Genomic DNA, 9,440 nt, shown 5'->3' with positions numbered 1-9,440 from the left:
TGGGCTTGTGGGGAAGAAACCAAACCCAGAGCTGGTATTACCATAACGTGTTGGTTTTCCAGAGCCCGCATCCCTGCTGCTATTCCCCCAAAGGTGTCCCGGGAACAGCGCTTTATTCCAGCAAATATGTCCAGCAGAGCTGTGATAGCTTCCTCTCTGGAGACAGCACCAGCAACTTTTAAAACAGGACAAAGAGAGAGGAGAGAGTCAGGTCTGAAGGCTGCCTGTCGGCCAAAAGCTGAGATAAGCCAAGGCCTGCCGCACAACATGACTATCACACCAGGCTGTCAGCTCTGTTTCTGGTGGTTTGATTAGCATCAGGTTTAAATTCATCCTATCTATTGTGTCGTTTTGCCCCTCTGCGGAGGAGAGGAAAGCGTGCGCAGCCGCTCTCCCAACTCACAGCGGGTCTAGGAGAAGGTTTCACAACGAATCCCCGCGTCCTGCACGCACCGCTACGGAGCCATAGACTCGTAGACAAGGAGGGGTGAAGGGACCTTAGGCGTCACATCCAGTCCAGCCCCCTGCTCCGAGCAGGACCAGCCCCAGCTACTTCATCCCAGCCAAGGCTTGGTCTACCCGGGCCTTCAAACCCTCCAAGGACAGCAGCGAAACACAGGGATTAAAAACACCATCTTTTTAGTCTACACTTGCGTGCAAGCAATGCATCGTGCGATCACAAAGCAAAGCCATGTCTCCTAAAGCCCTGTAGACCTCGCGTGTCCCTCGTGCCAGCAACCATGATTGTGTTCAGGGCGACGAGCCCGTCGACATTCATGAGAGAGACCTTTCTATGCACACGGGAAAACAGACCTGGAGTTCGGCATGTCCCCAAGGACCTGTCTCGTGCATGCATGCCCGCGGGGGTTCACCCTGCATTCACTGCCTTCGCGGAGCCAGTAGAGAAGTGCCCGCGGCTCCTGGGCCGTATGGCTAGGATGAACTTGGAGATAACATTGTGGTCCCCTCCAGAAGCTCCTGTTTGAGGAGTTCACCTGGAAGACCTAAGGGCACCTTTCACTGCCAAGGCAGGCCTTGTGGGCAGACCAGTGCAGATCTGCAGCTCCCTGCACCGGTCTCGGGAGCTTCTCCAACCTTACAGCGGGGGGAGCTGCGATGAGAACCAGCCCTTTGCTCGCGATGCACCCTGGCCCCTGGCACGTAGGCAGGGCTCAATTACTTTAAAACGTGCAAGGTAGCTGAGGTCATGTGAGCCATCGTCCAGCTTCCCTTTGAATGACAGTGTGCTTACCGGAGATGCAGCAAAGAGCCAGGATGGCCAGCACGAGGATCTTCGGTGCCTTCATGGTTGAGTTCAGCGCCCTGAGTTAAGGCAAACTCAAGCTGTGTCCCAGCGCAGGCTGTCAGGAGGGAACAGGGAACCTGTATATATATGTGCCACCCTCGATATCTGCAACCTGACTCTCACATGACATGAACATAGCCCCAAGATTCGGGGCATTTGCCAATGCAAACCCCGGGAGGCTGCCATCCGCTTTGCACCATATTCCCAAGGGAAGAGATGCTTCTTCTGCATGCATTGCATTCCTCCGCTCTCGCTGGGCAAGTCCCATGTTGTTTTGCTGCGGATTGAATGAGCCGTTGTTGGGAGCTTGCGTGTGCCTTGTAGGGAGGAGAACATGAAGTACATTTGGGAGGCAAGCGGCGAGGAATTTCCTAGCATTTCCAGCCTCTTCTTTTCCCCTGTGTATGAATCGTTTTATCTCTTTCCTCAACTGCCTTGTTCTGGGACCCCATCAGCTCAGGTAGCTCACTTTTTTCTATGACTGCTCTTTCATATAGCAGCCTCATCCCCTCTATCTGACAGTCGGTCGTCCCACTTTTACTAATAAACTTACGCTAATAAACTTCCAAGCCCTTCTTAGCGCACTGCTGCCTGGCATGCCAGGTGGGGGAGTGAATGTATAGATGAGCCCCCTAACCCTAACCCTAACCCTAACCCTAGCCCTAACCACCCCCTGCAAGAGCAGCTGGGCAAGGAGCCACCCTCTGCTGCACGGCTGAGCGCTGAGCGCTGCTGACCCGGAGAGTCCTTCAGAGGAGGTGGAGACCACAGCTTGGACTCCCACGCAGGGCTCAAAAGCAAGACCAGAAATGATGAATTGTGTTAGGGGTTACTGGCTGAAGCCTGGCGTTGGACCCACCATGAGCACCCGCTATTCCTGGTGCCGTCTCTGGTCTGAAAACTCCCATCCTGCTCCGTGACTGGCTCTGCCCAGGCCCACAGCTGCTCCGATGGGACATGGCAGGGTCTCCCACGTGCCCACGACTCTTTGCTCAGCCCTGCCTGGGGGCCGAGTTTCTTTCCCACACCCCCAGACACACAGCCCAGTTTTTCTTTCACGTCCCAGCTCAGGGTGTCTCAGCCCTGAGCAAAGGCCGATCCTTCTCCACGGCCAAAAACTGCCTGCAGACTCTGCGTGGAGGCTGGAGTAGCTCTGGGCAGGCTTCAGACCTAACCGGAGCCTTCTGCACAGGCAATGCAATGCCCTCGGCTCAGTTCATGTCCCGCTAGCAGCAGGGACACGATAGTCACGGGGAGCGGGCTGGTCTGGACCGTTCCTCATCCCCTGCTTGTGTCGGGAGCCACTGAGCACTGCTGACAAAGGCAGCATCCCCTGCACACTGCTGCTCCAGCGCTTCACCACCCTCCTCCTGAAAGCTTTTCCTAATATCCAACCTCAACGCCCCATGCTGCCACTTGAGCCCATTGCTCCTTGTCCTGCCATCTGCCCCCACTGAGACCAGCCCAGCTCCATCCTCTTTGCAGCCCCCCGGCAGGGAGGTGAAGGCTGCTATTCAATCCCCCTCGGTCTTCTCTTCTGCAGACTCAATCAGCCCAGTTCCCTCGGCCTCTCCTCACCGGTCCTGTCCCCCAGCCCCACAACCATTTCATTTCCCTGCACTGGACCCTGTCCAATGTGTCCACATCCTTTCTGTAGTGGGGGGCGCACAGCTGGACACAGGACTCCAGATGTGGCCTCCCCAGTGCTGAACAGAGGGGAAGAATCACTGCCCTCCATCTGCTGGCAATGCTCCTGCCAATGCAGCCCAGGATTGCATTCACCTTCATGCCCTGCTCTGCACTGCCACCGTCCTGTGAACCCAGCTCTGGGAGCTTTTGTCTGGACCTTGTGGTCCATCCTGTGCTCGAGCCCAATCTGCAGCCTGAAGCCGGGGATGTGGGGACGTGTTCAGGGATGACGGGGGTATCGGCATGGCGGCAGGCTCTGGGGACTGTAGTGTAGTCGCAGCACCGGTTTTTTAGGTGTAAACCCTTCTGTACCTCTGTTCAATGCTGTTCTTCCTAATATGTGCTTGGGTCTCAGCCTCATTTGTGAAAGGGGATAACACCTCATTTCTCCCACCTCTGGTGTCTCTTTTCTCTTTAGACTGCAGTGTCTTAGCAAGAAGGCACTGTCTCTCATTTTGTGTATGTGCTTGCATGGCTCTCACAGCTGGAGGCTAATAACTTGTATTATAATGCAAAGAATGACTCATTGATATTAAACATAGCACAGTGGGGAGTGGGGCTGAGTGCTGCTCATTTGGTGTGCTGGCAGTTCCCCCCACTTCCTAAGATAAGGAGAGAAGTTGTTCAAATCTCTCCCTTTGCATATTCTTGTTGCACTCTTGAAAACCAAGCCTCCCCCTTGTACAAAAAGGCAGACAAAGCCATTCACTGCAGTTCTGGTAGTTTATTACCCCAGGAATGTGACAGGGCTGGTGGGCACTGCTGCCATGGGAGATGCTAAGTCACGTCGGGGGACAGTGTGGCTGATGGAGCTGCAGCTCTTTCGGGCTCTGCAAATCATTTTTCATTGCTTCTTGCCCTAAAAGTAAGAGAAAAGCAAGTCACTTCAAGGGTCCGTGCACACAGCGCGGAGGCCAGCTGACAAAAATAGCTGGCATGGTTTGCACCGAAACCCTTCCAAGCCCGGCAGAGACAAATTCAGCACCACACAAAGCAGGCTCGCCTCCTCTGCCCTCAGCGGTCTAGAGGGGTTTCAAGACACTCGAGCTTTCGAGACATCAGAGATCGGCTGTGGGATCTGGTGCCCTCAACACCCCCAAGCCGCTCTTTGCCTTTTGAGGTCTCCGAATGGGGACACGCCGAAACACCCGTCATCCCGGACCCGTTGCATTTCTCTGCCAGGTCGTGGGCGGCTCTGCAAACACCCCGGTATTGGTGATGGACCTGCACGTGGTTGGTTACTGTGGGCTCAGATCTCCAGGGATCACTACCCAGTGTGTACGCCCGGGATCCCCGGAGTAACGAGGACAGGGTGTGGGGCTGGCTGTTCTCACCTGGAATAAACCCCTGCCTGGGACCTGGCCTTTCCAGCTCCCTCCCCGTTGCTTGCTTTATTGGGGAGGTGACGGGCGTCATCAGCAAAGCTCGAGTTGTTCCCTTTGCTGCTAGAATCGGGCTGAGCCGGCGACTAAAATGTGTGTATTGCGAGCGTCAGCTCAGAAATTGCACCTTGCGGCAATGGCCACCCCGTCCCGCTGAGCTGGGGCAGCACGAGGCTGGGTGCTGGTCACCACCCGCCAGACAAGGGAAATCCCGAATGAAAGGGCTTGGGCTTGTGGGGAAGAAACCAAACCCAGAGGTGACATTACATCAATGAGTTGGTTTTCCAGATTCTATATCCCTATTTCTAATCCCCCAAAAACGTCCTTGGCGCAATGCTTGAGCCCAACAAAAATATGCTTCAGAGCTGCGATAGCTTCCTCTCTGGAGACAGCACCAGCAGCTTCTAACACAGGACAAAGAGAGAGGAGAGAGTCAGGTCTGAAGGCTGCCTGTCGGCCAAAAGCTGAGATAAGCCAAGGCCTGCCGCACAACACGACTATCACACCAGGCTGTCAGCTCTGTTTCTGGTGGTTTGATTAGCTAAAGTTTAAATTCATCCTATCTATTGTGTCGTCTCTGTAAAGGGAGAAGCCAGCAAAGACATGACGTCTCACTTCATGGACGATACTTTTCTGTCTGTCTGATTTCTGTTTGCAGCTGTTTTGCCCCTCCGCGGAGGAGAGGAAAGCGTGCGCAGCCGCTCTCCCAACTCACAGCGGGTCTAGGAGAAGGTTTCACAATGAATCTCCGTGTCCTGCACGCACCGCCACGGAGCCCCTTTTGACCTGCTGGGGTTCAGGAACAACTCTTTTCTCCCAGGTTTTGTTGTTGTTGCCGGTCTTTCTATGGCATTTAATACCGTTCAGTTCAGGTTCATGCTTTAGCAGGCGATGACCCCTTCCATTAAAGAACAGGTCAGTAGCCAGACGATAAGAAAGAACATATTTCAGGTTGAACAAAGCATTTCAAGTTGATCCAAGATAATGTGTTTTCAGTCCTGTCACTCAAAGAAGGGAAAAAAAATCTGTTTTGACTTGAGTCAAATCGAGTGCATTTTTCCCCGATTACATAGTTTGACTATTAAATTGGAAAATCTTTTATTCATCCCGGTCCATCCCAACACCGCATCCTCTCTGGCACCAACAAAACCATCCCTCCGTGACTTGGTAAAAGCAGCATCATCAGCACAAGAAGAAAGCAACTCCTCGGTTTAGATGGCTTTGAGCAGGAGCCAAAGCAGCCAACCTGGTGGAGACCATTCAAGAAGGCTTGCTGCCATCCCATCTGTTAGCAAATCATTTTGGTTTTTGCTTCAGCTAGCACGCCGGAGCTGTGCATTGGACCATTTGGGGGTTGCAGTGTTCAATTTATTTTAGTGGAAAGCAGTAGTGATGTCGAGGAGGGGAGAGGAGGGGAGGGATGGAGGGGTCCCCCAGGCTAGAGAAGCCAGCCCAGACTCGAATTAGGCTGCGTCTCGGCGCAGAGTCCTCTCCTGGTGCTGACAGGCCCGGCCTCGGGCCTGATTTCTGCCGGGCTGTCCAAAGTGCGGTTATTTGAATTTTCCATCGTGCCGGCGGGAAACCAGCCCCGGTTGTCTCTGCACAGGCAACTTGACGGACAGCGCAGGGGCGCAAACACTGCTTAATTGATGTGGTTTTTAAAAATACAAAGCTTGTTATAGCTGCCGAGAGGCGGGTGAAATCCTGCCGCATCTCCGCCATCACAGGATCTCTTGCCTTCCCCACGGCTGCATCCCCAGGGAGCTTGGCAGCTGTTCTTCCTCCTCCATAATTTCTTTTAGTCAAACACTATTGAGAAGCCTGGGAGTCGTTTCAGTCGCCAGGCGGTTTCACCAAGCGCTGCGTGGATGTGAGCACAGGGATGGGGGACGTCACGTCAGTTCTGAGACTTGACTGTTGTGACAGCTCCGCGTCTTTGATACAGATTCATGCTGAAGAGCAGGCTTCAGAAACCGCATCCACACGTGAGACCAGCGCCGTGCATGTGGCTTCAGGGAAACCTGATGGATTTGACCAGTGGAAGTGTGCGACGGCCCTGGGAGCTGGGGTCAGAGGGCGCCTTTGGGTGCAAAGGTCGCCTGCCAAAGAAGCAGGAACGTGCCGGTGGTCTCAGAAAAGGCCCGGCTCTCTTTCATGGCTCGCTGTTGCCAACCCCAGATGCAGGGCCTGCCTTTAACCAATTTCTCCTCCCGGGTTGGGCTGCTCTCAGTGGGGGCAGGTGACAGGACAAGGAGCAATGGGCTCCAGCTGCAGCAAGGGAGGCTTAGGTTAGATATTAGGAAAAATATTCTTGCTAGGAGGGTGGTGCAGCACTGCGACAGGCTCCCCAGAGAGGTGGTGCAGTCTCCATCCCTGGAGGTGTTTAAGACCCGGGTAGACAAAGCCCTGGTTGGGATGATGCAGTCGGGGCTGGTCCTGCTTGGAGCAGGGGTCAGACTAGATGTGACCCCTGAGGTCCCTTCAACCCTCAGTTTTGACTCTGTCGTTGCTCAGTGAGCCGGGGGCCGCTGGCAATGCTGAATGGCGCAGGCTGTTCCCGATAGGATGAGCTAGTGCAGGTTGTGCCAGGGGATGGGACAGCCCTTTTCTGACCCCTTTCAGAGGTCCTCTCTGTGGTCATGAACGTTTGTCTGTGCCGAGGGGACTCTGCACATACCCGGAGGAGTCAGGTAGATCCCGTGGGAACGAAAAGCAGACAAGTAGTGCGCGTGTTTGCCGGTGCCTAAAGGGAAGCCAGCGCCCTGGGGCGAAGGCATGGGAAGGAGCAGGAGCCACAGAAGGATGCCCTGGGGGCAGCTGGGACTCCCCAAGGGGCAGTGAGCGTCCAAGGATCACAGGGTTTTTAATTCCCTGCTGTGGGAGGCTGCAGCCTGTGGCAGCCAAATGCAAAGTTGTGTGCAGGCACGAAGATTACAGGCCACGTGTACAGCACGGGAGGGGTGGCTCTCTCCTGGGGGCATCTCCGTGAGCCCCTTGACCAATAGTGGGGTGATGAATATGGGGCTGGGTGCACCTTGTGCAGCCCGGCCAGCCACATGCAAGGGTCAGCTTTGCCCAGCGAGCTCCTGGCTGCAGCTGCTCAGCCCCTGCTCCTTTACTGGGAAGCGGCGAGCCGTGTCGGCCCACGGCGCCAAAGGCAGGATGGTGTCTACTCACGCTGGCGTGGACCTGGCAGGGGTCTCCTGGGCATCAACTCCAGGCCCTGCTACTGCAGGCGAGCACATCAGAGCATCTGCTCGTAAACTGGCCATGCTCCGTCTTGAAGTCATTCAGGTTTGCCCCCCTACTCCCACAGCAAGGCTCTGCCAGCAGCTGTCCCCCTCTGATAGTTAGCAACCCTCCTCTAGTTTCCAGCCTCCATATATCCCCGCTTCTTGTGCCACTGTCCTTTGGATCTAGCGTGCTCTGGCCCGGTAGGGAACCGGCCCTGGGGAGCCCGGGACGAGTGAGCAAAGGGTGCCAATGTGAGACTTTTGAGACACTTTTGAGATGGGGCCATCTCGCAGTCAGTCACATAGTCATATTCATATGCAATGCTGGAAATGGTATTAGTGTTTTTCCCTAAGCCAGGGCAAATTAAAGTGCAGTCGGAGTACTTCTCCCAACAAGCCCTTTGATGTCTTGGAATAAAGACAACACAATTGTTGGTCGCAGTTGCATTGATTTATTGAAGGAATGAAAGTATCTGCTTTGGTACCAAGAGAGCTCGTGTTGGGTCCATTCGCAGAGAAGGTCTTCAGCGAGACTGAGGGAAGACCTCGCTAGGATTTTGCAGATCAGTTTTTACCATTTTCAGTCTAAAAGGAAGAGAGAGAGACCTCACAGTCTTGCTCACAGCGTGGAGTCCTGCCAAGAGACGTTTCTTTCGGTATCTCGCAAGAACGGTCCAAGTCCCCCGTGTGCGTGGGGCACTAGGCCAACCACTAGCCAGGGTATGAGCTATAGGCCCAAGAGTAGGGAGAGCCAGAGTTAAGGGGCTGTTGTGGCTTGGTGGGATAAGTATTGCCTTCTCTAGCCCTCGTTGCTGCTGCTCTGGGAAGATCAGGGCCCTTGGTGTTGTGCTACAATGGGTCTCTGTCGTCAGCTAAATGTCACCGTGCAAGTATTGACTCAGGAACTGCCCCTTGCAGCAGTTTGGATGTAGGGAGGAGGCTGTGGGATGAGGATAGATGTTGGCAGCTTGCAGACATAGCACAGACCAAAGGGTTGCAGGACCCCAGATGTGAGCCTTACCTTTATTATGTCGTTCTCAATGTCGCGGAGGGAGGTTGCCAGCCCTGCGTGTAAATCAGACTTGCAGCGCTTGATGCTCATCACAACATCCTGCAGGCTCGTGATAAAGTCCTCTCTCAAGCTGGCGCCGGCAGTATCTAGGATGAAAGTAGAAATGTGCCTGTGTCAGTCTGGAAGGGAAACCCAGATAGAAACAGCCCACTGCGTTCAAAAGGCCATGCTCACTTTGCACGCCCCTGGCTTTGCCGTCCGGTGTAAGACGGAGAAACATTGCCTAGAAAACAATGCAGTAATGTGAAGCCGTGGATGATTCTCCCCTCCCTGCCTGAGATTTCCCCAAGCCCCTGTGAGCCGCCCTAGCTCTACTCTTTCCTTAAAGCCATTAGGGATTTTCCCAGTTCTTCCCATCCTTGTGCTACGAGGCGGGACATGAGGATGGAAGGGAATGGTTCCCTCGTCTAAGGGAAGTGGATGGACTCTGCACTGGAGGTCTCCTTTTGGGGCTGAATTCAGATTTGGACGACATGCAAACCTGGAGTCGACTGCAGATGACCCGGGGCTGAGACTCTGCTACACGTGCAGGTCATTCTTATGCCATGTCCAAGCCCTTGGTCACACATTATGTTAATATATCCTAGATCTCCAAGATCATTTGCACGCTGGTGAAGAGCTCGCTTACCAGAGAAACACCAGATGGCAAGGGTGAGCAGCAGAAGGGCCCCAGATGCCTTCATGGTTGAGTTTGCTGAGGTGCTGGTTGCAGCTCTGCCCAGCTCTGCAGTGTAAATCCTCGTCCAGAAATGCCAAAG

At 54.4% G+C, this 9,440-nt stretch overlaps 1 long non-coding RNA gene across 1 annotated transcript; it reads right to left on the bottom strand.

The window, feature by feature from the left end:
- Nucleotides 1–8,047: 8,047 nt before the first annotated feature.
- LOC102385485 lies at nt 8,048–9,440 on the bottom strand. Its single transcript, XR_325387.1, has 3 exons — nt 9,311–9,440; nt 8,632–8,768; nt 8,048–8,195 (listed from the first exon to the last, which is right to left on the bottom strand). It is a non-coding gene; the product is annotated as an uncharacterized LOC102385485 (long non-coding RNA).

Source organism: Alligator sinensis, unplaced genomic scaffold (genome assembly GCF_000455745.1).
Source record: "Alligator sinensis unplaced genomic scaffold, ASM45574v1 scaffold1170_2, whole genome shotgun sequence".
Taxonomy (NCBI): Eukaryota; Metazoa; Chordata; order Crocodylia; family Alligatoridae; genus Alligator; species Alligator sinensis.
The sequence above is the reverse complement of the archived record's forward strand: the minus strand, read 5'-3'. Positions and strand labels throughout refer to the sequence as shown.